At 43.6% G+C, this 26,846-nt stretch overlaps 1 protein-coding gene across 1 annotated transcript in view; it reads right to left on the minus strand.

Annotated features, from left to right (window-relative positions):
• LOC109398423 (transmembrane protein fend) overlaps positions 1-26,846 on the minus strand; it is a 711,615-nt gene that overhangs the window by 147,883 nt on the left and 536,886 nt on the right. The gene's annotated exons all lie outside the window — the stretch shown is intronic.

Here is a 26,846-nt window from a genome sequence, read left to right on the forward strand (position 1 = left end):
ATCAACTTGAGTTTTCCCCGGTTTTGGGCAGAGCACTTTTACTGAACCTTGAAGATGGTATAATAATTTCTTTATAAATTGTTAAATTATTATATTTGTTGCCGCTGGGAACACCGGCTGTGTCTTACGCGATAGGAAGTTCAACGTACAGTGTGTATGGCACTGATATATGATCAGCAGTTGTCAAAAGTGACAGTGCAAAAGAAGGTAGCGATAGAAGATGGCGCAGTTTGGCTATCCCAATAATCTTATATAATTTGTTATTCTACCTAAATCTATCAATTTGATATTATTCTAAAATCCAATTGTGCCTGACCACCAGGACTAAAGAAGGTTAGATGCATTATGGGGACAAAATAATGAATTGTTTTCTTGTGATTTTTGTTCAGCAGATAAGCGATCACATTTTTTATTAATTCAAATGTATTTGATACGGTCAGCAGTGTTACGAAAGCAAAGGGGGGGGATCGTTCCGAATTCCTTCGAGCAGGTCGCAAACTCCGTTTGTTTGGGTGCGAATCAGCGGGTATTTGTCGCAACCTCCCGTTCGCGCTACATACTCTGCCGAGAAAGTGTCCAGTAATTCAACACTCATCGTGTCGTTTAATCTTTCAGTGTTACAAATTAATGGTATCCTAATCATCTAGGCAGCAATCTTAAATCTAATTGGAGTGAGTGAACTTAAATTACTAAAAAATACCCACTGCCAGAGTCGTCGTCCTTCACTTCCAAAGTGCTCGGGATATTGTCGATCACGTGCACATCTGCGTTGGCAAATTCATTAAACGAATCCTCTCGTTTCTCTAGTTGCAGCAAATTATACAGACAAGCCCCATCAATCAAGCTATTAACAATTTCTTCGGTGTTAAACAAACTTTAAAACGTTCGATGGACAATTTACTGGCGTCACAGAAAGCATCAGCGGGAAGCTGCGGTACCTATTCGCGCCCCGTATCATGCCATAACCTGCCGTTGACCGGCAGCTGTAGTACTCCAGTAAATGAGAGTCCGTTATCAAGGAGAAAATCAGATCGTCTTGCACTACGACTGAGACAGCTAGCAGAAGAGCGCGCAATTCAGCAGCGCGAAATTGAATCGGCGAAGCGCGCACTTATGATCGAGCTCAAAATCATGGCCGAAAAATATTGATTGCTGGAGCAGCAAATTAGGAAGAGATCAAGTCTCTATAGCAAAATCGAAGCCAACAAACCATCAGCCGATGGCATGCAGCTTTCTGCTCAAAGCCGAGCAGTTAAGGACAAACGTCTTGACATCCCGCTTCAACAGTGCATCAGAGCTTCAGATGCACAAATCTCAAGAAGCAAGCTTCAAACAACCGTGAATTTTATTATTCTGTTCTTGCTCACTTGTAATATGCTGAAAATAAGAAGATCAGGTGCACTGGTTTTGTTTACGAAGACATTTGTGCGCTCGAAATCGTGAGTAGGTGCCAAAATCGGCCATTGTGGCGGCCATTTTGGGATTCTAACAAGTCTGTCCTTAACGACCCGAGCGATAAGCCGGTGCTACAGAAATTATCTGCACGAAATCGCTAATCTAAGTGCGTTTGATGTGCTGCTCACAACCCGGTGAGCAATCCCTCGATTTCCCCGTTAACACATAGTGATCGACTTCACCACCCAATATCTAAAAAATGTACCTGAAACATCTGATCAATATCAAAATGTGATATTTCAAGATTAAATGAGTAGCTCGCTGCTATTGGTTATATCAGGCCGAACATTTCAATAGGTCCTATCTGCATTTGAGAGGCTCTCTTTGTTCATTTTCCCTTTCAATTATTGCAATTTAATGGTACACTTTTCAACTATTTTTGGAGTACAAATCGAAAGACGATTGTTTTGACCATCTTTCAATGCAAGGAGACAATTATAATACAAATAAACAGCTGAGATATTAACGAAAGAGGCGGAAACCAAAGAGAGCCTCTCTTCTGCAGATTGGACCTTTAGACATGTTTGGCCTGATATCTTACAAGATATAAGTATGATATGTTAATGATGTGCCAGGAGTTAATTTTTGATTTTATTAATAGATCTTTTATCTCTTATATCAATCAAGCTAATATCCCTTATTGATCTCAATATAAATGTGGGGTGTGAATAATGATTAGTGATATTCCCCTTGCGTGTCCTTCCCCTAGTAAGCATTGCTGTCACCGGCAATCATCATGACGAGACAGTGAGTGTGTTGCTGCCTCATTGAGGAGTGGAGCTTTGGCGAAGCCAGTCGCCTGTATTGCGAGGTCCCGTATCATGCCAAGTGATTCTACAGCAGTATGCTAAGAATGTCGGAAACGGATTGTTATAGTGAGTTGCGTAATATTCACAATAAAAATGTGCAATTATTGAAAAAAAAAAACAAAAGCAGCTGTTTTTTAAATATACCCAATATGAGTACATTTGATTCGTTATATTAAATAGTGCACCGCTATCATGAATTTTGAGTTTGGTTTTCTTATCATAACTTTTGAACTTTTCAAAAATATTTTTAAACATTGTAGGGTACGAGTGCCATAATTAATCTCACGCTCCCATGTTCATCCTATTCGAAAACAAGCGATAACGGCAACGATTGATTCCGTTCTTTTTGATTTCATGCGTGCTCACTCCTTACAACAAATACAAAAATAAGAAACAAAGCAAACAAGGCTTCATTTTCTTTTAGTAGGATGAAAATGGGAGCCGCATGCTTTATAAGGGAACCAATACCCTACAACATCTACGAGCGTTTTCAATACTTTTAGTGCTACAAATCGAAAATTGAAATATTAAATACATTTAGTGTTACAAATCGAAAATTGAATATTTGTCTTGAAAGTGAGTAGCGAGAGTTATTTTCAAATGCACCAAAGACATTGATAATATTGGAACATTACATTACATTACATTTATTTGTTCAACATCATTAAGACAAGACATAATCAACAATAGTACGCCACAATACTCGGTTTGTGGCTGCCGCTCTCCATCCTCGGTCGCGCCCAATGCTCGCCAAGTCACGCTCCACCTGGTCCGCCCATCGTGCTCTCTGCGCTCCACGCCTTCTTGTGCCAACCGGATCCGTTGCAAACACCAGCTTTGCAGGGTTGTTGTCCGGCATTCTTGCAACATGCCCTGCCCAACATATCCTTCCGGCTTTGGCCACCTTCTGGATGCTGGGTTCGCCGTAAAGTGCAGCGAGTTCGTGGTTCATCCTTCTCCGCCACACACCGTTCTCCTGCACACCGCCGAAGATCGTTCTTAGCACGCGTCGCTCGAAAACTCCGAGTGCTTGTAGGTCCTCCTCGAGCATGGTCCATGTCTCGTGCCCGTAGAGGATCACCGGTCTTATTAGCGTTTTGTACATGGTGCATTTGGTGCGTGGGTGAATCTTTTTCGACCGCAGTTTCTTCTGGAGCCCGTAGTAGGCCCGACTTCCGCTGATGATGCGCCTCCGAATTTCTCGGCTCACGTTGTTGTCAGCCGTCAGTAAGGATCCGAGGTAGACGAATTCCTCCACCACCTCAAAAGTATCCCCGTCTATCGTAACATTACTACCCAGACGGATCCGGTCGTTTTCGGTTCCGCCTACCAGCATGTACTTTGTTTTTGAGGCATTCACCACCAGTCCGACCTTTGCTGCTTCGCGTTTCAGGCGGGTGTACAGCTCTGCCACCGTTCCAAATGTTCTAGCGATAATGTCCATGTCGTCCGCAAAGCACACAAATTGACCGGATTTTGTGAAAATCGTTCCCCGGCTGTTGAGCCCGGCTCGTTGCATCACACCTTCCAGCGCGATGTTGAAGAGTAGACATGTGAGTCCGTCACCTTGTCGCAGTCCCCGGCGAGATACGAATGAACTGGATAGTTCACCCGAAACCTTTACGCAGTTTTGCACACCGTCCATCGTTGCTTTAATCAGTCTAGTCAGCTTCCCAGGAAAGCCGTTTTCGTCCATGATTCTCCATAGCTCTGCGCGGTCGATACTATCGTATGCCGCTTTGAAGTCGATGAACAGGTGGTGCGTTGGGACCTGGTATTCACGGCATTTTTGGAGGATTTGCCGTACGGTAAAGATCTGGTCCGTTGTCGACCGGCCGTCGATGAAGCCGGCTTGATAACTTCCCACGAACTCATTTGTTTTAGGTGACAGACGACGGAAGATGATCTGGGATAGCACTTTGTAGGCAGCATTCAAAATAGTGATCGCCCTGAAGTTCTCACATTCCAAATGGTCGCCTTTCTTGTGAATGGGGCAGATTACCCCTTCCTTCCACTCCTCCGGTAGCTGTTCGGTTTCCCAGATCCTGACTATCAGCCGATGCAGACAGGTGGCCAACTTTTCTGGACCCATCTTGATGAGTTCAGCTGCGATACCATCCTTACCAGCTGCTTTGTTGGTTTTGAGCTGGTGAATGGCATCCTTAACTTCCCTCAGCGTGGGAGTTGGTTCATTTCCGTCCTCCGCTGCACTGGCGTCGTCGTTCCTTCCGTTGCCGTGGGCTCCCGTGCCTACGTTCTCCACGCCGTTCAGGTGCTGATCGAAGTGCTGCTTCCACCTTTCGATTACCTCACGTCCGTCCGTCAAGAGGCCTACGTCTTTATCCCTGCATATTTCGGCTCGCGGCACGAAGCCGTTGCGGGATGCGTTGAGCTTCTGATAGAACTTCCGTGTTTCTTGGGAACGGCACAGCAGTTCCATTTCTTCACACTCCGCTTCTTCCAGGCGGCGCTTTTTCTCCCGAAAGAGGCGGGTCTGCTGTTTCCGCTTCTGTTTGTAACGTTCCACGTTCTGTCGAGTACCTTGCTGCAGCATTACCGCCCTCGCTGCGTTCTTCTCCTCCAAAACCGTTCTGCACTCTTCGTCGAACCATTCGTTCCGTCGATTCCGTTCCACGTACCCGATTGTGCTCTCGGCTGCGTCGTTGATGGCTGCTTTCACTGTACTCCAGCAGTCCTCTAGAGGGGCCTCATCGAGCTCGCCCTCGTCTGGCAACGCGGCTTCGAGGTTCTGCGCGTATGCTGAGGCGACATCCGGTTGCTTCAGTCGCTCTAGGTTGTACCGTGGCGGTCGCCGGTACCGTACATTGTTGATGACGGAGAGTTTTGGGCGCAGTTTGACCATCACCAGATAGTGGTCGGAGTCGATGTTGGCGCCACGATAGGTCCTGACGTCGATAATGTCGGAGAAGTGCCGTCCGTCAATCAGAACGTGGTCGATTTGAGATTCCGTCTGCTGTGGTGATCTCCAGGTGTAACGATAAGGGAGGCTGTGTTGGAAAAAGGTGCTACGTATGGCCATATTTTTGGAGGCGGCGAAATCAATGAGTCGTAGGCCGTTTTCGTTCGTTTGCTGGTGGGCGCTGAACTTACCAATCGTCGGTCTGAATTCCTCCTCCTGGCCTACCTGAGCGTTCAAATCTCCTATGATGATCTTGACGTCGTGGCTTGGGCAGTGATCGTACTCGCGTTCGAGCTGCGCGTAAAATGCGTCCTTGTCATCATCAGTACTTCCGGAGTGTGGGCTGTGCACGTTTCTTATGCTGAAGTTGAAGAATCGGCCCTTGATCCTCAACCTGCACATTCTTTCGTCGATCGGCCACCAACCGATCACGCGCCTCTGCATATCACCCATCACGATGAAAGCTGTTCCCAGCTCGCGTGTGTTGCCGCAGCTCTGGTAGATGGTATGATTACCTCTAAACGTTCGCACCATGGATCCTGTCCAACACACCTCCTGCAGCGCTACGATTCCGAACCCGCGGTCCTTCAGTAGATCGGCGAGTATGCGGGTGCTCCCAATGAAGTTGAGAGATCGGCAGTTCCACGTACCGAGTTTCCAATCGCAAGTCCTTTTTGTTCGCTGGGGTCGTTGCCGTTGGTCTCGGTTCGTATTATTCTGTTGCTGATTTTCCGTTACAATGGTTTTTTACGGCTGGCTCGTAGGGCCTGACACCAACCCCCTACTTTCCGGAGGACCATAGTGCACAGTTCAGCTTAGAGTCCTTCCCTGGCACTCGGACGTAGATCAGCCGCCCCTAACATGGGGATCAGACGCTGTTGTGAGCCGCTCCTCCTGGAGAACAGACGCTCAGGTTTGCCGAAGCAAACCCCCCCTTCCCTGTCAGCCTACGACCAAAGTTCCCACCGGGGTTGGTTACCCGATCTTCCCTAAGGTTGCTCATAGTTTCCGGCCGGTACCGCGTGGAGGTAGGGATAGGAGTTGCTGGGCAGAGGCTAGTGGATCACAATGGGATCTGAATTGCGCAGCATACCCAGCCTTTACCGTGCCAATATTGGAACATTACTGTGTGCCCAAATAACATGGTATGTATGAAGAGTCTAAAACTTCTTAAAAAGCCACCGTTTTGGATATTTTCGTCACCACCTTGGATACTCTGGTTGCCATTTTTGGACTCTATACGCTTTCCTCATACCAAATTATACCTATATTACATGGTTTCAGAGCTCAAAGCTCCTTAAAACTGCTGATACCTTGAATTTTGGGCCGTCTTCTTGGATATTTTGGACCCCATGCCAAATATACCCATATTGTATGGTTGTAGAACTTTAAATTCCTTAAGACAGCTTCCATCTCCAATTGTTGGCCGCCATCTTGCATTTTGAGCCGCCATATTCTGGTCACCATTTTGAACGCCGGACATCTTCCTCAGACCAAAACTCCATAAAATAGCTGCCATCTCGCTCGAATTATGGACCGCTATCATTGGTTTTGAACCGCCATCTTGAATATTCTGGTCACCATTTTGGACTCTAGACCATACCAAATATACCCAAAGCCTAAAGCTCCTTAAAACAACCGCCATCTTAAATTTTAGGCCGCCATCTTGTATATTATGGTCGTCATTTATGGCTCCAAACATCTTTCTCATACCAAATATACCCATATCGCATGGTTTTAGAGCCTTGAACTCCCTGCCTTCCTGGATTTTAGATCGCCATCTTGAATTTTTGGCCGACATCGTGGATTTGTGGTGCCCATTGATGATTCCCGCATAAAATTCGGCAACCATGCTAAAGTTTACAAAATTCGGCGCAATTTGATGTGTCGCATTATAGAATTTGGTTCAGTTTTATATATGACCAGTTAACCGATGTTGGACTGGAACACTAGAATGGCCATAGCTCTAGAACGCCTTGACTCGATCCACACTACTTTCAATAGCAAGCAATGCGGCAAAATTCCGGTTCGATTCGAGCTATAATCCGTAAAATCGGCCAATGGGAAGCGCCTTAAAAGTGAGTGAACTTTTTTGCGCACAGACATACATACATACACACATACAGACATCACCTCTATTCGTCGAGCTGAGTTGATTGGTATATGTGACTAGATCCTCCCAAGCCTTCTATCGAAAATTTCTTTGTGAAAATATTTTTGAGTGAACATACATAGTCTTTCAGTACACTTTGGTGTTCGAAAATAGCAGAACTGAAAAGTAATTTCAATTTTGAGCGTACCCAACATATCATGACTGAATTAGTGCATCTGAGCGAGTAAACCATTCCCAAATTATTCTATCCTCATACAAGTGCCCAAGTATTTTGTAACGTCCGCACAGAGCATGTCATTCTCAACAGGTTCTGTGAACAGACCTCCGCCACCTCATTTATTAGAACGCTTTATTACTGTATAAATTACTTCTCACAAACTCCTCCGTAAAATCTGCAGCAACTCTGTTTGGTGCATTATGCACATTGACCAGGTTCGATTCGATGAATGTGGTTTTTCGTGGTTCACGACCAACAGCACCTACCTACGCGTTCTTGTCGCCGTCAACCGGGTCCGTTTGGTTTGCTATGGTCGCTTTGGCAGCCAGGAAGATTCACGACTCTTGATCATAGGAACTGGTCCAAATCCGTTTCGTTGGGCAGCTATAGCTATATATATGTACAGTTTTGAATGAATGGGCTGTGGAATCGGAAACCGTGTCGGAATGATAATTTGTTGCACGTTACGATGACCGGGGAACTAATAAATACCAGGCAGCAATGTCTGCTTTAGATGATGTGGAGTATTCAAGACTAGGTGAAAAAATTTCAAATTTTGTATTTTTTGTGGTTTTAAGAGTTTAGTTTCCACGGTAAATATAAAGTAATCATTTGCCTAGTTCATCAAAAGCCATTGCCATTTAGCGATTCTTCGGACGTTAACTCAATTTCCGTTGTTTCTTAGCAAACAATTAATCTTGAGCACACTCGAATCCCTTTTTTGAAAGGGAAATTTTCACAACTTCATCGACAACAAAGAATTCTTTGCACACCACTTCAGAACACAACGCAAAAAACACACTCAGAGATTCAAAAACAACTCCGCTTCTGGACGGTAGCTCACTTATGCCGTTTGATGGGGACCGCCTGCTGGACCGACTTCAAAGAGAATCTGGCAAAGGGCTTACAAAAAAAAATTAACGCTCGAAAACCCGTCCACCAGTGCTGCAGTGCCATACCGAAAATGTAGAAGCATTCTACATCTTATATTAAATTAGCCGTACTCAATTTCGCATTCCCCCGCCGCCGCCGGCCGGCTTTTAATTATGCGATTGCTGCTGCCTTTCCTGCTTTGTTCTGCAATCGCAAGCTACTCATCGCATCGTCCCCCGGTATTGTCCTCCGAAATTCCTTCGCGGCAGCCGAGCAGCAACGATTCCATCGCGCTTCGTTTGATTGTACCTTACATACTGAATGACCCAGATGAGACGAGTAGGGTCCAGTGGTGGGGAAGGAAATCTTGAAAATATTCCGCTCACATCAAGTGCGTGCAGTCAGTCAGCCAGTCTCAGCGAGATTTTTTGGTTGACCCGCGTCAGCAGGACTCCAGACAATCAACATTCCACCGTGGGCCGGTGACTGATGTGCCGTTGACGGTTGTTCACAGTTTTGCAGATGCCAAAGGAGGAAGCTGGGCAGGACAATTTCAATCATAATCAAGTGGCGCTTTTCCGGGAATTGTGACATGATTTGATGTGCGCTCGTGTGCTTCAGTCTGGTGAATTTGATGGAGAGTTTGTGAATTCCTTTCAGTTTTCTTGTCATTCTTGCTTTCTGTCACTTAGAATTGTAACCAGTGTACTAAAAACCTTATAGATAAGTAAAACAAAGATCAAGAAAGCCCAACGATCAGAGAAGAATCCAGAATATTAAAATAGCAGGAGACCAGAAGACCAGAAAACCAGGAAATCAGAAAATCAGAAGATCGCAAGATCAGAAGACCAGAAGACTAGAAGACCAGAAGACCAGAAGACCAGAAGACCAGAAGACCAGAAGACCAGAAGACCAGAAGACCAGAAGACTAGAAGACCAGAAGACCAGAAGACCAGAAGACCAGAAGACCAGAAGACCAGAAGACCAGAAGACCAGAAGACCAGAAGACCAGAAGACCAGAAGACCAGAAGACCAGAAGACCAGAAGACCCGAAGACCAAAAGACCAGAAGCCCAGATGGCAAGAAGACCAGAAGACTAGAAGCCTCGAAGATCAGAAGCCCCGGAAAACCCAGCCACCGCACGTTCTTGCTGAACACACGCATGTTTTCCAGATACATGAACAAAAAACTTATTGTCACTGTCATCAATGCAAACAAATTTCAGTTAGAAGATCTGTGTTTAATGCGAATTGAATATTGTTAATTTTCCCGAATTTCGCAAAACCATTTCGAGAGAGCTTTCCACGCCAAACCAGGAGGGTCGCGCGGAAACTTCGTGTACATTTGCGTTATTAATTAACTACATCGTAAACATTGTTGACCACCAGCCAGCCAGTGTGTTGTTGCTTGCTGGGTTTTGGATAAGCAAACATCGCTTGACCAACCGCGCCAATGCTGAGCATCGTGTCGTGCCACCCACCCGTGTGGAAAATGAGATTGCAACCCATGCATTGGTACGTGTGCAAATAGGTGCCCTACATTGGCCAATCCAATTTTCGGGGAACCGGCCAGCTTCCACACCCGGCGCCGTTGGTCAATGCTTCAGTGATGTTGTTGAACAATCTGCGCGGTTGTTATGAGTACATAAATTTCCGGTTTTTTGATTGTGTTACATTCCCTTCGCCACCTCGCGGGATGTGATCGAAGTTTTACCAGACACCGCGCGAGTCTATGACTGCCGGTAAGAAGTTGCCGTTTGATTGCGTAAAAACATTCCCATAAATCCACGTCATCCGTCACCGTGTTGACGAACAGCGGTTAACTTGCCAACAGCACCCAAAAAAATGCAGGAACCCGCGAATCCATTAGCACCATTGTTTGCTCAGTCAATATTTTACCAGTGGGAAAAAGGATTTTTATTTGACAATTTTGGAGCTCTCATGCCGGCCGGTTGGAGCACCCTCAGACAGACAGGGATTGAGTGCATCCCAGGCTTTTTCCACTTATTGTAGGTAATTTCTCTACAGCTAGCAGCGAAAAAAAAACTTCGCCTCTCGCGGTGCATCAAACTGTTTGCACCACACGGTGGTGATATTCAGACACATCTCCCGCCGACATTTATTCCGCATGTTTGTGTTGCAAATGGGCCGACCATGCTCAACCCGGCATTTGGCACTCATCGCGTTGAGTTGAGTTGATGATGGTGGTGCCAGTGGCAGTGAAAATGTATTTACATTTTTGTTAACAGTTTTTTCCACAGTGATAAAATTGCACTGATGCTTGGAGAGCATTCGAATTCCATATTACCTGAATGAAATGTATGAATAATTTTTGAGTTACATGTGGAAATGAAGATCAACTATAAAGGCAAATAATACTGAGAGGGGAAAAGTAATAAATGAAACAAGAAAAAAAATTGAAAACCTTAGGGAAGATCGGGTAATCATCTCAGGTGGGAAAGGGGGGGGGGGTTTGCTTCGGCAAACCTGAGCGTCTGTTCTCCAGGAGGAGCGGCTCACAACAGCGTCTGATCCCCAGGTTAGGGGCAGCTGATCTACGTCCGAGTGCCAGGGAAGGACTCTAAGCTCAACTGTGCACTATGGTCCTCCGGAAAGTAGGGGGTTGGTGTCAGACCCTACGAGCCAGCCGTAAAAAACCATTGTAACGGAAAATCAGCAACAGAATAATACGAACAGAGAGCATCGGCAACGACCCCAGCAAACAGAAAGGACTTGCGATTGGAAACTCGGTACGTGGAACTGCCGATCTCTCAAATTCATTGGGAGCACCCGCATACTCCCCGATCTACTGAAGGACCGCGGGTTCGGAATCGTAGCGCTACAGGAGATGTGTTAGACAGGATCCATGGTGCGAACGTTTAGAGGTAATCATCCCGAGCAAAGTCTGACAACAAAATGATAGCAAATCGAAAACTCGATTTGTATTCAATAGCAATTTGATATCACATTTTGATATCAGTTGGTCTTAACTAAATTTGATTTAAAACTTAGATTTCGTTTTGCTGTCACTTCAAACTATTTAAAAAATAAGTTTTTAAGTTATTTCATAACTTTTAGGCAATCTTGTATAATAACTACAGGAATATACCATTAGTGTAGTTATCTTATGGCATTTAGGATTTGATATCAATCGAAAAATCCCTATATTTAACGATTTTTCCATTTTTTCGTACTGATAGAAAAAACAGTTATCAATTTGCTATCGCTGATAGCAGGAATTGTTTTCAACTTGCTGTTACGGAACACTTTTCTGCTCTCATTTTTGATATTTTAACCGTTAAAACGACCAAAACGACAACAACCTGAGTTATCATAATTTGCAATATCACAACATCAAAATTTGTTTTCAATTTGCTATCAGACTTTGCTCGGGATACCATCTACCAGCGCTGCGGCAACACACGCGAGCTGGAATCAGCTTTCATCGTGATAAGTGTTATGCAGAGGTGCGTGATTGGTTGGTGGCCGATCGACGAAAGAATGTGCAGGTTGAGGTTCAAGGGCCGATTCTTCAACTTCAGAATAATAAACATGTACAGCCCACATTCCGGAAGCACTGATTATGACAAGGACGCATTTTACGTGCAGCTCAAACGCGAGTACGACCGCTGCCCAAGCCACGACGTCCAGATCATCATAGGAGAACGGTCAGGTAGGCCAGGAGGAGGAATTCAGACCGACGATTGGAAAGTTCAGCGCCTACCACAGACGAACGAAAATGGGCTACGACTCATTGATTTCGCCGCCTCGAAAAAAAAAATCCCCATACGTAGCACCATTTTCCAACACAGCCTCCCTTATCGTTACACTTGAAGATCATCACAGCAGACGGAATAGCAAATCGACCACGTTCTGATTGACGGACGGCACTTCTCCGACATTATCGACTCAGACCACTATCTGGTGATGCTTCATACACTAGGCACCCCTCCGCCATTTGTCAAAATTGGGAAAACCGCTTCCTTGACGCCACTTCTGTGCACGGGCCTGAGCAACTCAGATTCAGAATAACATTGGTGCACATTTTCTCGCGTTCCTAAAGCTCGTTAAAAAGACTGAAAGGAGTCGACATGTGTCTCTTCAGGCCGGAGACAGTATTGCGAATATACGGGTGAGCAAATACGATACACTACTGCATCGGATGATTTTTTTTTTTTTTTTTTTATTCCATGTTGGGTATTAGCATCACTGCGACCATTGTTTTGATCTATTGTGACATATTTATCGAAGAACCTAATTCTTTGATTAAAAATTGCCGGACAATGGCATAACAAATGTTCTGAGTCTTCCTTTTCTGTTTTACAAAAACGACACAGATCATTTTGAAGTTTTCCGATTAGCTTCAAATGATATTGACTCGGACAATGACCTGTCATTAGACCAGTATACATACTAATATCTTTCTTGGAGAGTTCCAATATTTTGCGAGTCATTTTTACATTCGGATCAATGAAACGTTTCGCCTGCCTCGCTATTGAAGTGTTTTTCCAATTGGCATCCACTTTTGATAATTCCCATACCTTCAGCCCGCAAAAAGGTTCTGGTCCTATAAATTGGTGTGACGATCCGAGCCTAGCTAACATATCTGCTCTTTCGTTACCTTCAATTCCGCAGTGACCAGGAACCCAGTATAGATTGACTTGATTACGACAAGACAATTTTTGAAGTGATTGGACACATTCCCAAACATGTTTAGATGTACATGTCGCCGAATTTAGAGCATTCAGGGCTGCTTGACTGTCCGACATAATACAAATATTTGAATGCCTGTAATTTCTGCGCAAGCAAATAACAACACATTCCAGAATTGCTTGAATTTCCGCTTGGAAAACAGTTGGCCACTTACCCATCGGAATCGATAAGTCTACACCCGGGCCAGTCACTCCTGCTCCAACTTGATCGTTCAATCTTGAACCATCTGTATAGAAAACTATTGATCCGGATCGAAGGTTCGGTCCACCCGATCCCCATAGTTCACGTTCAACGTTAATCACTTGATATGAACGATTGAAGTTGTATTTTTTCGCCATCCAATCTTCATTATTCAATATCAAGGGATTAACATTAAATGTTCTTAAGATGCTGAGATGACCTACAAGATCACCTGCAAAGAGGTTCACAGATCTTTCAATCCTTAGAGCACTCTTTTCAGCTTCTAATTGCACGAATTGATGTAATGGAAGCAAGTGAAGCAAAGCATCGAGTGCTTTCGACGGCGTACTCCTCATTGCACCAGTAATTGAAAAAGTTGCTAATCTCTGTAGCTTTTCTAGCTTTTTTGTGCACCTTTTTCCCTAGTCTTAGGCCACCATACCAATGAAGCGTAGGTAATCCTGGGTCTTACAATTGCCAAATAAATCCATCGGATCATTTTTGGCTTTAGTCCCCATTGCCTACCAAAAGTTCTTTTACTTATCCATAGAGCATTAGTCGCTTTTTTAATTGCATACTCCAAATGATTATTCCAGTTGAGTTTGCTGTCAAGTAATACACCTAGGTATTTGACCGTATCTGAAAGTTCCAAAATTGTTCCTTTCAATCTTAAAGTTCCAATCGAGTAGTTTCTCTTTCGTGTAAATGGCACAATAGTAGTTTTAGAAGGGTTTATATTTAGCCCTTCCCTATTACACCACAAAGAGACTAAATTTAAAGCACTTTGCATTCTGCAGGTGATGAGAGAATCATATTTACCACGAACTAGTATGACTATATCATCAGCGAAGCCAATTACCTCGAATCCTTGAGATTCCAAATTTTTGAGAAGATCATCAACTATTAATGACCACAATAGAGGTGATAGCACGCCTCCCTGTGGACATCCTTTTACTGCTCTGACTAATGGAAGAGCTTCCAAGGTTTGCCGATATTTCTCTGTTTGATAACATCTCGCTAATCCAATCAATAATGCAATTGTCGAAGTTACGTTTCGTCATTGCAGATATCATTGAATTATGAGATGAATTGTCAAATGCTCCTTCAATGTCAAGGAAAGCTGCAAGTGAAATTTCTTTTGATTCCAAAGACCTTTCTAATTTTGTAACAACTGCATGTAGTGCTGTTACTGATGATTTGCCTTCCTGAAACGCAAACTGAAATTTGCTTAAAGGAACTTTGGCTGTATATGATGATTTAATATGCTCATCGATAATTTTTTCCATCGTTTTTAGTAAGACTGACGATAAGCTAATCGGCCTGAAGGATTTTGGTGATGTCCTATCCTTTTTATTAGCCTTCGGGATGAAAGTAACCCTAACTTGTCGCCACTCTTCTGGAATATAGCGTAATGATAAACTTGCTTGAAATAGTTCCGTTAAAATGGGTATTAATATCGCCTTTCCCTTCTGCAGTAGTACAGGATAAATTCCGTCCCTACCAGGAGATTTGAAGGGATCAAAGGTGCTAATCGCCCATTCCACTTTCTTTTCAGTAAAAATTTGTTTGGCCAAAGTGCAGGCATCTGTCCTGGACAGATGATGAAAAACCATTCGATGATTTCGAGTTGCCGATCGAACCCCCACTAGCTAGAATTGAACTCCACCCAGTGGTATTGCAAGGAAACCAAAAAACATCGCATTACCTACCAACCAGTCGGACAAAAATCGACTAGCTTCAAGCTGTTGTTACAAAGTACACTATTGTGAAAATGGTCCGAACATGATTAAATATTAAGAGAACTATGAATAATATAAATGGTGAACGAAAAGTGAAGTAATCATAATCAAAACAATGAAATTACCTGAATGAGAAGGGACATCAAGTACAAGTTTCTGAGCAATGTGGTGACAGCAGTTTCTGTACACCAATATTGATGACGGTAACTATGGTCACGGGAGTAAAGGGAGGTTGCAGGGGCGTTTTAGGTGGTCTCAAGGGTTTCAGTGGGGTACCAGGACGTTTTCCAGGATCCTCTCAGGAGGCTTAAGTGGGTTTCAGGGGGTCTCAGGGGCGCAAAAGAGGGTCTCAATGGTGCTTCAGGGGGTCCCAGAGAGGTTTCAAGGGGACTCAAGGAGTTCCAGTGGGTCTCATGGGCGTTTCAAGCGAATTTCGGAGACATTTCAGGAAGTTTCAGAGCATTTTCGACGAGTTTCAAAGGCAGTGAAGATTCTTAAACTTCCCTTCGGGGGTTTCTAAGATTCTTAGGTGTGTTACATGAAGTCCGAGCGGCATGCCGAGCGGGTTCAGGAGGATTTCGGAGGCATTAAAGGAAGTGTTTGGGAGTAAGACATCCAAGAATTTAGGTGAAATTCATCCTTGCCCATATCACCCTATAATCTCTATCGTAAGGCAAGAGCATTCTCTCCGAAGTAAGCCGAAGTTAAGGAATGGCTGAAGCTGCAATATCATACGGGATACGAGCTATTTTCAGTGCTTAAGAAGCCACGACAACATCCACATGGACTGGCGTATATGTGTTCAATGTTAGATATTTATATTGTGTAACTTTTATGAAGTTATGTATATAGTGTAAAATAAATTGCACAGACAAAAATATGTACTTAAAATTCAGTGAGAAATCATGCACATAAAGGGAATGCTAGAGTTAGTGCACTTTTACATGAGATATAATGTAAAATTACATTACCATCGTGTAAATTTCCGCCAACCATCACGTAAACCAACATGGACTCCAATCGGTTACGCGACTTTTGGCGGAAATTTACACGAACGTACCGTAATTTTACATGATATCTCATGTAAATATGCGCTAACTCTAGCATTCCCTTTATGTGCATGATTTCTCGCTGAATTTTAATTACATATTTTTTTCTGTGTGATGTTCAGTGTTTTATTGCAAGTTAAAATAATTGTTTTGTGTGTTAATCTGCCGGATATTTGAATACTGGAAACCTCGAAGAAGAGATATCATCAACATGGATTATGTCAAGGAAATCCCTCGAATCCGCCATTCAGTCCGATTGGCATTCACCATCATTACTACGTGTTGAAGCCTAAGGAATGTCCACTATCGAAGGCTTCTTCTCATACTGGGCTCCGACAGGAAGTTTCAGAGCATTATCGGTGGGTTTCAGAGGCGTTACGGAGGCGTTTTCGGGAGTTTCGGATGGTGTCCAAAGATTTATCCCGGATTTATTTTCCATAAAATCCTCCTGGTAGTTTTTCCTGGAATTTCTCCATTATTTTTCCACGGATTCTTCCCGAGTTTCAGTGGTTTCCTTCGGATAATTCTCTTTGGATTTATCTTCAGAGACTTCTTTCAAAATTCTTACAGAAATTCAACCGGGATTGCTGGGATTCATTCCAGAATTATTTCAGGTGCATCTTGCAGAACATTTCTAGTGATTTCTTCCAAATTTCATTCAGGGATTCATCTCGGAATTATTCAAAAAATCCATTCGGAATTCTTCTTATAGTTCTTTTCACTATTCTTTCAAAGATTTTTTTCCAAACTCTTCCAAAAAAGTCTTTCGGAATTCTTTCTGGAATTTATCGCAAAATATTTTGTAAGACTCGTCACCGAATTCTTTCAAAGATTCCTTTTGGAATTCTCTTACAGGCATCTTCAGGAATTCAGGCATCCTCCCGAAATCTGCTACAGATTTATGTCAATTTTTTTACAGCCAGGCCAATAAGTGCTTTGTTGCTATTTTCTATCTTTGTTTTTAGTTTTCTCCAAGCAACCCCTCCTGGATTTTTTTTAACGATTTCCTTCACTCTTCCTGGGATTCTTTTCAGATTTTTTGTGATTTTTCGAGGAAATTCTTTTCGGGATTTTTCATTGAACTCTTGAAATTTCCCCTAGAACTACTGAGAGATCTCTGAGATTCCTGAGTGATTCTTCCACAGAATTTTCCTGGAACTCTTTTAGGTCTTCCTTATTAGATACCTCTTGAAATTCTTTCCAAAAATTTCTCTAGGAGTTTTTCCAAGGTATTTCTTCGGAATCCTCAAAAGAATTCTTTCCGGAAGTTTTCTAGAATTTGTTCTTGGGTTTTTTTTACCAAGTTTCTTCCATCCCGCAATCTTTTCAGGAATGTTTTCTGAATCTTCTTGGGTTTCCTTCCAGACCTCATCTGCAATATTTCTGAAATGTATTCCGGAACTTACCTATCGGAATACCTATCGATTTTTTTTCCAAGTTTTCATCGGTTTCTTTAGACATATCTATCGGAATTCTTCCAGGGGTTCCCAGCCAAATTACCACAAGGTTTTCTCCTGGAATTATTGTAACGGTTTAACTCAAAAGTTTCCCGGAATTCTGTAGTTTTTTTTAATTCACCAGAGATGTTTTTTTAGATCTTTCAAAATTTTCCAGAGATTTTAATCCTGGAGCTCTTCCGAAGTTCTGCACTCTTCTAAAGCTTTATTCCGTTATAATAACGGCGTTATTCTTTCAAGGACGGCTTTTCACATGACCTTTTTTTCCAAGAACTCATACTCGAAAAATATTCAAAGATTCTCTTCAATTTGTTCTAAGGACTTCTTCCAGAATTCTTCCAAGGATTCTCCTGGAATTCTTCAGCAATTTCTTCAAAAATTCTTTTTGATTTTTCTGTTAATTTTCTTTCCAGAGATTTTTTCCGAAATTATTCCAGCGATTTCACCGGGAGCTCCTCCAAAGATTCCTTCCGGAACTATTTTTGCTTCTGCTGGTTCGTTGCGTATTCACACATTCAAGTGCATAAAGATTGCTGTTGTCCACTTCAAAGAAAAATGGGTTTTAAGTAGAAATCCTCATTTTCAGTTGACGCGTGTTGGAACAAACTTTATGCATGCTGTATCCTTGGTGACAACTAATATCCTAAAACTGTAAGGAAAACAACTATGGAAATATAACTGTTACTGCCATCATAAAACCTCATTTGATGCACCGACAAGAAGCTAATTAATGCACATCTTCATATTGAGGCCTCATCGACCGATAATTCTTTCCTATTCAAAAAACACGTTGAGCAACACTCCAACAATTCAATGGCAAAACGACGCCAATCAGATCATCTCCAATTGAGCCACAACTGACCTGAAACCAGTTTTGTGGCAATGGCGAAAACCAAACTCCCATCTTGTTTGCGAAATACCCTTGCCGCGCCGCCATTCAATCCAAGCAGCAAACCCCCGACTCGAGGGAAGATCTTCATTATTCAATTAATCCCGATTAAGATCACGAACCCAATCGAAGCGAGGGCTGCTTCGGGGCGCCTTCTGCTGCAACATCGAAGATCAGTGCTCAATTGACTGAACTGCGGTTGCACTGGGGTGAGCAATTAAAGTGAGCACACACAACCGAAAAAAAAAATGAGCGGAAACCAACCTCATTGACCGAAAAGTACCCTACTCGGTACGAACGGCGCGGCGAGTACCGGTCTCCAATCGTACGTAACCAACTACAATCCACCGAAATGCCTCTTTCTTCTGAATCTCTATCGAAGGGGAGTGCGCCTCGCTGGTCTTGGTTCACTATGGGATGGCTGCAATTCAAGCAGGTGGACATAATTGTAGGCATCACAGTTACTTGAGGGCTCTTCAAACAAGAAAACAAGAGCTCTAGTCATCTCTTACTAAGAGACTCTTAGGTTGGCCACAAGGACTTCATTGAATGTATCATAGCCAGTCCTTAACGAGATTCTTGAAAGTTTAGCAAAGTTCAAGGTCTGAAGTACCACGAAAATCTGTGATGGTTTGTGGAGGCTTTCAAAGGTTCGCATGGGTCCTTAATAGTCCACGCAAGTCTGTAAGGTTTCTCAAATGTCTATAAGGACCTGCAAAGGTTAGCAAAGATCTGTAAAGCTCTATGAATCTGAAAACGTAGAACATACGCATGCAGATTAAAGCTTAATCAGTACTCGGATGATCCTTAGTACCGCACAAAAATCTGCTTAGTTCTCAGGAAGTCCGTGAATGTTTTCCGCGTTCTGAGAAAGAATGATACAAGAAAATCTAGTGCGGAATACCGACCTTGAATTACAAACCTCAATTTTTGACCACCCAAATTCCCATAGTGTCTGTGGTCCCACCGCCCAGCTGGGCGGGAAGACGTGATAATTGAGTAATTAGATTATCATCTTGTTTTGCTTATTTAAGTTAACTTCTTCCTCCCCGTCCTGACGACGGCCGGACGAAGCAGTCAGTGGTGGCTGCACACCACCGTGTGCCGTGTGCTGCCTACCAGTGCCGGTGAATGAATGGGAGATAATCGAATCAATCAGCAAACACACATTGGCCTATGGGATGGCCGGCCGTCGAGATGGTCGTTTCGGGAGTCGCCCTAATAGATGACGACGACCATGGAGAGTAAAGTGAGCGGGCGGGCGGCGCGGTGGTTGGTGGCCAATTTTACCGAAGCCAAATAAAAGAAAGTGTTGCGTTTTCCTCCACGGTTATTGGCTACAGTGGTGATCAAAATGTTACCTGTGGTATGCATGAAGTTCAGGCGGATTTTTGTTTATTTCAATAATGAAACCTTGAAGTTGAAGGGTCCGCAGATCATAGTGAGAAAAAGTACTGTTGCACTTGTTATTGCCAAGGAATGAACTCCAGCACAGTTTGAATGATCCAGGAAGGATGTCCTAAAATTCTGTATTAATTTCTATTGGTCTTCAAGGTTCAGTAAACTTAGCGGATTTTTATACAACAAGACTTAATGTAGTGGACATGGCTGTGTTCTGATCCTCAGAACTCTAGGATAATTTAGCAGATTTAGAATGTCTCACAAGATTCACGAGATTCCGAAAACGGCATAGTTATAGTAGGTTACGCAGTTTTGCAGTTTATAACCAAAACAAATCGTAGCAGTTGTGAAATTCCTCTGAAGTCTCCCCAAAATCCAGGGACTTCCAGGGCATCGGACTTCATGTAAGGCACACAAGACCCTGCGAAACTCCCGAAAACGCCTAGTAACACCTACTAAATACGCCAAAAATACCCTGAACTTCCTAAAATGCCTCCGAAATACCTCATAACCCCCTCCGCTACAAGTAACGCACCGCAGACTCCTTGGAACCTCTTAAAACCTCTTAAGACCACTTGAGACGCCCTTGAACTACCCTGAGATCTCATGATACCCCCAGTAACGCCCCTGAGACTCGGTGGAACTCCTCCCGAACCCTCTGAATTCCTTGAAGCGCCCCTGAACCCCCTAGGAATCCTTGAAGTTTCCTGAGGGGACCCGAAACACCCTTGAAACCATAGGAATCCTTGAAGCCTCCTGAGAGGACCCAAAATCCCCTTGAAACATCCCTGAGATCTCCTGGTGCTTTGCTGAAACCCCTTGAGACCCCCTGAAAATGCCACAAAATTTCAGTTTATTGGACGCAGTGGCTTAATTTCCCCAACAGGGGAGGAAAAAACCCAGCAATGCACCTGCAACCTCCCTTTGCTCCCCTATAAACGGCCCCAGGGTACCGTTGTCACAGCTACCGCCAATACTACATTTTCTAATACACAATATTGGTTCTAAATAGCCATGGTGCGTGTATATAGTACACGACGCGATTGCTCCCGGATCAAAAGAGGTTTTGGTGTATGGAAACCATGATGGAAACGTTTGTTTCTATTTGTTTGTCCGTGTATAGTTCCACGGCAACAGCAAAATACCTAAAGCACATATAGATCTTTGGCATCCCAGAGGTTCCTAAGGGCGGGGTTCAAGGATAGTTCAGAGAAGTATCAAGCATTTTAAGGGAATTCTAGAGGGGTTTCCGAGAGATTCATGGAGAATTTAGAGGGCTTCAAGGAAGTCTCACGAGTATTCAGAGGGGTTTCAAGGCGCTTCAGGGTTTCAGGAGGTATCAGGGATATACCTCCTGGAATGCCCTTGGAATTACATGAAAACTTATGGAATACTTCTGAATCTTTAAGAAACACGCTGTTAAGGTCCTGAAACCCCATGGAACGTTCCTAAAACCCTCTGATACACCCCTATGCACTGAAATACTCTGGAACGCCGCTGCCCAAATAACACACTTGTCACAGAAGAGTTATGGCGGCGCAGTATTTTGTTGCGCATAAGTCACTGTGACTCACTTCTAGCAAGTTAGTATTTATTTGTTAGAAGTAAGTCACAATAACTTATGGGCAACAAAAACCTGCGCCGCCGTGACTCTTCTGTGACAAGTGTGTTACTTGGGTGATGCTCCCTGAAATCCCTTGGAAGGCTCATTAAACCCCTTAAACTCGCTGGAGCACCCTAAAACGTCCCTGAATATGCGTAGAACACCACTGAAACGTCCCTGAAACTCTCGAAAGCCCCTAGAATGCTCCTTATACACCCTGAAACATTCAGAAGCACCCTGAAATATCTTTGACATCCTATGAAATGCCCTTGAAACCCACTTGAATACACCTGCAACTCCCTGAGCCCTCTGGAAAACCCCAGTTCCTTAAATGCCCTCTGTATTCCTTTGAAAGATAATGGAACGCTTCTGAAACCCCTTAAAACTCGTTGGAACACTCCTGAAACTAGCTGAAACGCACTGAACAACCCACACGCTGAAAAGTCCCTTAGACCCCATGGAACACCTCTGGGTCCCTCTGAAGCACCCCTGAAACTAAATGGAACGCACCAGAAATCTCTTTGAAACCCATGGAACGCTCATCAAACCCCATGGAACACCCCTGAAACTCCCTGACACTCTATTCAAGAATATATTAAAACATCCCACAAACTCACAAGAACATCCCTGAAACATCTCTAAAGCCCCCTGTTACACCCTTGGAACGCCCATGGGACCCACTGACATCCCCCTGGAACGCTCTCAATACCAGCTGGAATACTCTGGAAGGTTTCTGAAATATCATGGCATACTCCTGAACTCCCTGCAATACTGCTGGAACGCCCTTTGAATCCAATAAATCCACTGAATTTCCCAGAAACTTCATGGAACGCCCCTGGAACCCCTTGAAAACGCCTGGGACGCCTGGAACCTCTCATAAACCACATGGAACGCTCCAAAAGCCCTCTGGCACCTCCTGAATGCACATAAAACTCTCAGAATCACCCTGGGACCCCCATGCAGCCTTGTAGAAGACCCCCGTGGAACCTCTGGAGATAACAATATCATCTAACAGGGTTGCGGTAACACACGTGGGCTGGAAACAGCTTTAATAGTGATGTGCGATATGCAAGAGGCGTTTCAGGGGATTGCACGAGAAATATGGGAGTTTTAGGGGGTTTAAAGGGCATTTCAGGGGTCTCACGGGCATTTCAGGGGTCCCAGGAGCGTTTCAGCGAGTCTCAGAAGTGTTTTTGGAGGTTTGAAAGGGTATCAAGTGTGTTCCAGGGGGGTTTAAAGCGTTTCTGAGAGTACTAGGGGGCATCCGAGGGATTCCGGGGGTGTCAGAAGCATTAAGTAGAGTGTATCAGTAGGGTTTTAGGAGCTCTCAAGGGCATTTCAGTAGGTCTTAGGAACGTTGCAGGTTCTTCAAGTTCAGCATGACCAACGTGCACAACCCACACTGCGGAAACATTGATGATGACAAGGACGCATTCTACGCGCAGCTCGAACGCGAGAACGATAGCTGCCCATAACACGACTTCAAGATAGGAGACTTAAACTGGTCAGTTTGGCCAGGAGGCGGCATTAAGACCGACGTTTGGAGTTACACCTGAAAATCACCACAGCAGATGGTATCTCAAATCGACCACTTCCGTATTATAGGACTACACATCTCTGTCGAGCTCAATGTGGCCCCTCGAGGACTGATGGAGTACGTTAAAAGCAGGCCACTTGCCTACACCAGCAAATATTCCGGATCTGTGAGGAATGAAACCGGAGGAGCGGAAGGAAAGTGTCATATGTACTTGTTACCAGAAAGGTGACAACTTCCGAGCGATCACGATTCTGAAAGCCGCATACAAAGTGCTATTCCAGATCATCTTCCGTTATCTTTCACTCAAAGTAAATTAGTTTGAGAGAGGTTTTCAAACTGGCTTCGTTGACGACCACTTGACAACGGTCCAAATCTTCACCGTGGTGGCAAATCCTCCAGCAATACCGCGAATACCTGGTTTCATCGCACCACCTGTTCATAGGTTGCAATGCAGCGTACGACTGTATTGACCGCACAGAGCTATGGAAAATCATCGACAAGAACGGCTTCTCCGGGAAGCACACTAGATTGATCAACGCAACGATGGACAGTGTAACAACGCATCTTCAGTAGCATGTGGTCGAAAAAAAAATCATAATCACACTAAATGTACCATGTACAAAACGCTGATAAGACCGGTGGTACTCTGCGGAACTAGACCTGGACTACGCTCGAGGAGAACATTCGAAGTATTCGAACGTCGGGTACTTAGGACTATCTTCGGCGGTGTGCAAAAGAACGGTGTGTGGCGACGAAGAATGAACTACGAGCTCGAAGAAGAGATCAGAAGAGATTAGAAGAGATCAGAAGAGATCAGAAGAGATCAGAAGAGATCAGAAGAGATCAGAAGAGATCAGAAGAGATCAGTAGAAATCAGAAGAGAAAATGAAACACCAGAAGATATCAGCAGTGATCATAAAACATTAGAGATCAGAAGAGATCAGAAGAGGTCAGAAGAGTTCAGCGGAGATCAGAGGAGATCAGAAGAGATCAGAAGAGATCAGAAGGGATCAGAAGAGATCAGAAGAGGAGGTAAGAGATCGGGAGGGATCAGAAATGTTCAGAAGAGATTAGAATGTTCACAAGAGATTAAAAGAGATCAGTGATCAAGCAATCAAGACATCAGAAGAGATCCTAAGTAGTCAAAAGAGATCAAGCAGATCAAAAATGAGAAGGGATCACAAGAGATCAGAGTTCACAAGCGACAGAAGGTTCAGAAGAGATCACAGATCAGAAGAGATCACAGATCAGAAGAAGAAGAAGAAGAAGAAAAAGAAGAAGAAGAAGAAGAAGAAGAAGAAGAAGAAGAAGAAGAAGAAGAAGAAGAAGAAGAAGAAGAAGAAGAAGAAGAAGAAGAAGAAGAAGAAGAAGAAGAAGAAGAAGAGTTCAAAAGAGATCAGAAAAGACCAGGAGAGATCAGAAAAGATTATAAAAGATCGGAAGAGATCAGAAACAATCAGAATATGTAGATCAGAAGAATCAGAGAAAAAAAGACTAGATCTGTCTAAAAATCTGATCAAAATCATATTCTTGAACGCCACTGTATCTACACACTAGCCTCAGCTACCACCGACCGCCGAAGAAGACGACGCTGCTAGTCGCGTTGCTGGTAAATGAAAAGAAACTGTTGATCACCGACGCCCAGCAGCAAACAGAGGCAGCAACGTTTGGGTGAATTACTGTTATTTCCCAGCCAATTGAAGAGGTAATTTTAAGGCCTCAAAATGGTCAAATCGGCCGCCCATCAGCAGAGCTAACAACGACGGACGGGTACGGTTGTGGATTTTGGAGATTTTTTCGGTAATGGTTGTTGTCACATCGCATCGGCCGGGTTAGATGTTGTGAACCATTCACTCGAAGAGTTCGTTTATTTTGGCTGGCTTCTTGGTCAGAGCTTGTACGGTTCACAGACAGTTTTGTAAAACCAGATAAGGCGAAAATTAGGAAGATTAGTTCAAATCACACAATCGAGATGAGATGATTGGATTTGTCCGTGGGATACTCTGTACGCGAGATTTGATGCTAGAAGGGCGGAAATAGTTTTCACAGTGTTTTATCTTAAGATTATCAATTTGATACAATGGCCAAACTATATTGACGAATTTTGGCAGAATACTGGCAACTCATTCAGATGAATTTTCTTACAAGTGATGACTTTTGAAGTACATGTATGATACTTTCACGAGGAAGTGGTTTTGTTCCACTTGAGAAAACAATGATATTTTGCAATTACCAAGACCTTTTGTAAACGATATGTATTCCAATATGGCTATTCACCTACTCTAGTTTCAACATCTTCGGAAAGATAATGCCATACTCTTTACAAAACAATATGTTATTCGAGAAGCGCCATATTCAAAGTGGATAAATTTCAGCAAACAATCTTGACGGAGTGATCCGTTGCCACTTTTAGTGCTTCGCTGAAAGCTCCACTCAAGCACTTGGACTACTTCACCCCATTTAAGAGGACACATAGCATTGTATTGTGGCACTTCCAATGGTGGCAATCGTTCCGAATGATGCACATCAATAAAGGATGCAAAAATGCACCACAATGCACGCGGCTTCATCTCCCATTCCAATTTGCATACACGTACCAGTACCACCACCAGGCAGAAGTCATCCACTTGAATGGTAAGCTACGTGCCTGCCCAGCCCACCTTACAGAGTAGAGAGAGGGAGATCATCCAACCAATCAGGCTAATGACAAACGCATAAAACAAAGGCCAACCAGCAGCCTTAGCAGTGCAGTGCAGTGCAGTGAGCGCCACCGACGACAACCATGTTTGTTTACGAGTGCATCATCACCATCCAGCTATGAGCCAGAGCCGCTGCCACCGCCGTCATCATTCATACTCGGAGGAGGTGCAGCTTTCTTTCCATATTTGCATTCAGCTGCAACTGGCGTTGTTTCGAACACCCGAGCGCAGGCTGCGGCATTTGTGCAATATCCAGATCCCCCCTAGCTTGGTTGGACAAGTAATATGAGATGCTTCACTCGTGTTTCGAACAAGATGTAGCTGCACACTGGAACAAAATTAAGAATAATTGTGTAAAACGTCATTCAACTAACGATTCAACAGAGTAAAACTAGTCATAGATCTTGCATAATGAACATGATTTTCCGACGAAACTGATTTGACTTATAATTAGTGCCACGATTAGACACAATTCAACTCTCTGAGGCACCTATGGAGATGCAGAGGATTTCTAGGTCTCTCGACAACTGTTGTTGATCTGACATTTGTTCACCTCCTGTAAGGACCGTTAGGATGTGGCTGTCTAGGTGGCTGTCATTGTTTTAAAACTCTACAGTCTAAATGGCACTATATACTAGCTTTACCACAGTATTGGTTTTAAAGGGTTTAGCTAAGCACAGTTTCAGCCTTCTACTGCAGAAATATAAAACCTCACCTAGGGGGGCGAAAATATTTTTTTGAAGCTCTAAAGGGGCGATACCTCCTAAAAGTTTGGGAAACATTGCTCTACACTCAGGCAAATAAACCTAAGATTATCATAAGGTCTAACTTATGAAATGGCCTTTAAACAATTTATAACGGCTAGAACGATTTTCATAAGGTCGGTCTATGACGCAGAATCGACTCACAGTTTGGCTTTTATACACAATTAGCAACATGATATTCTCAAGCGTCGATAGCCGCGTGGGTTGGGCACGAGCTCAGTGATATCGACGTTCATGGATCGATTCCAGTCTGCATCATTTTGTGATTTTTCTGCTCTTTTCATAAGTTTATCTTATGTAATTAGGTCATAATAAGCATGTTCAACTTTCATAAGGTATTCTTATGGCATCCATAGTTTACAGTTATGGCTGAATTTCATAAGGTATTTTAATGAATTTCGGTAGTTTACTTCGCTGAGTGTATGCATA

Source organism: Aedes albopictus, chromosome 1 (assembly GCF_035046485.1).
Source record: "Aedes albopictus strain Foshan chromosome 1, AalbF5, whole genome shotgun sequence".
In the NCBI taxonomy this organism is placed as follows: domain Eukaryota; kingdom Metazoa; phylum Arthropoda; class Insecta; order Diptera; family Culicidae; genus Aedes; species Aedes albopictus.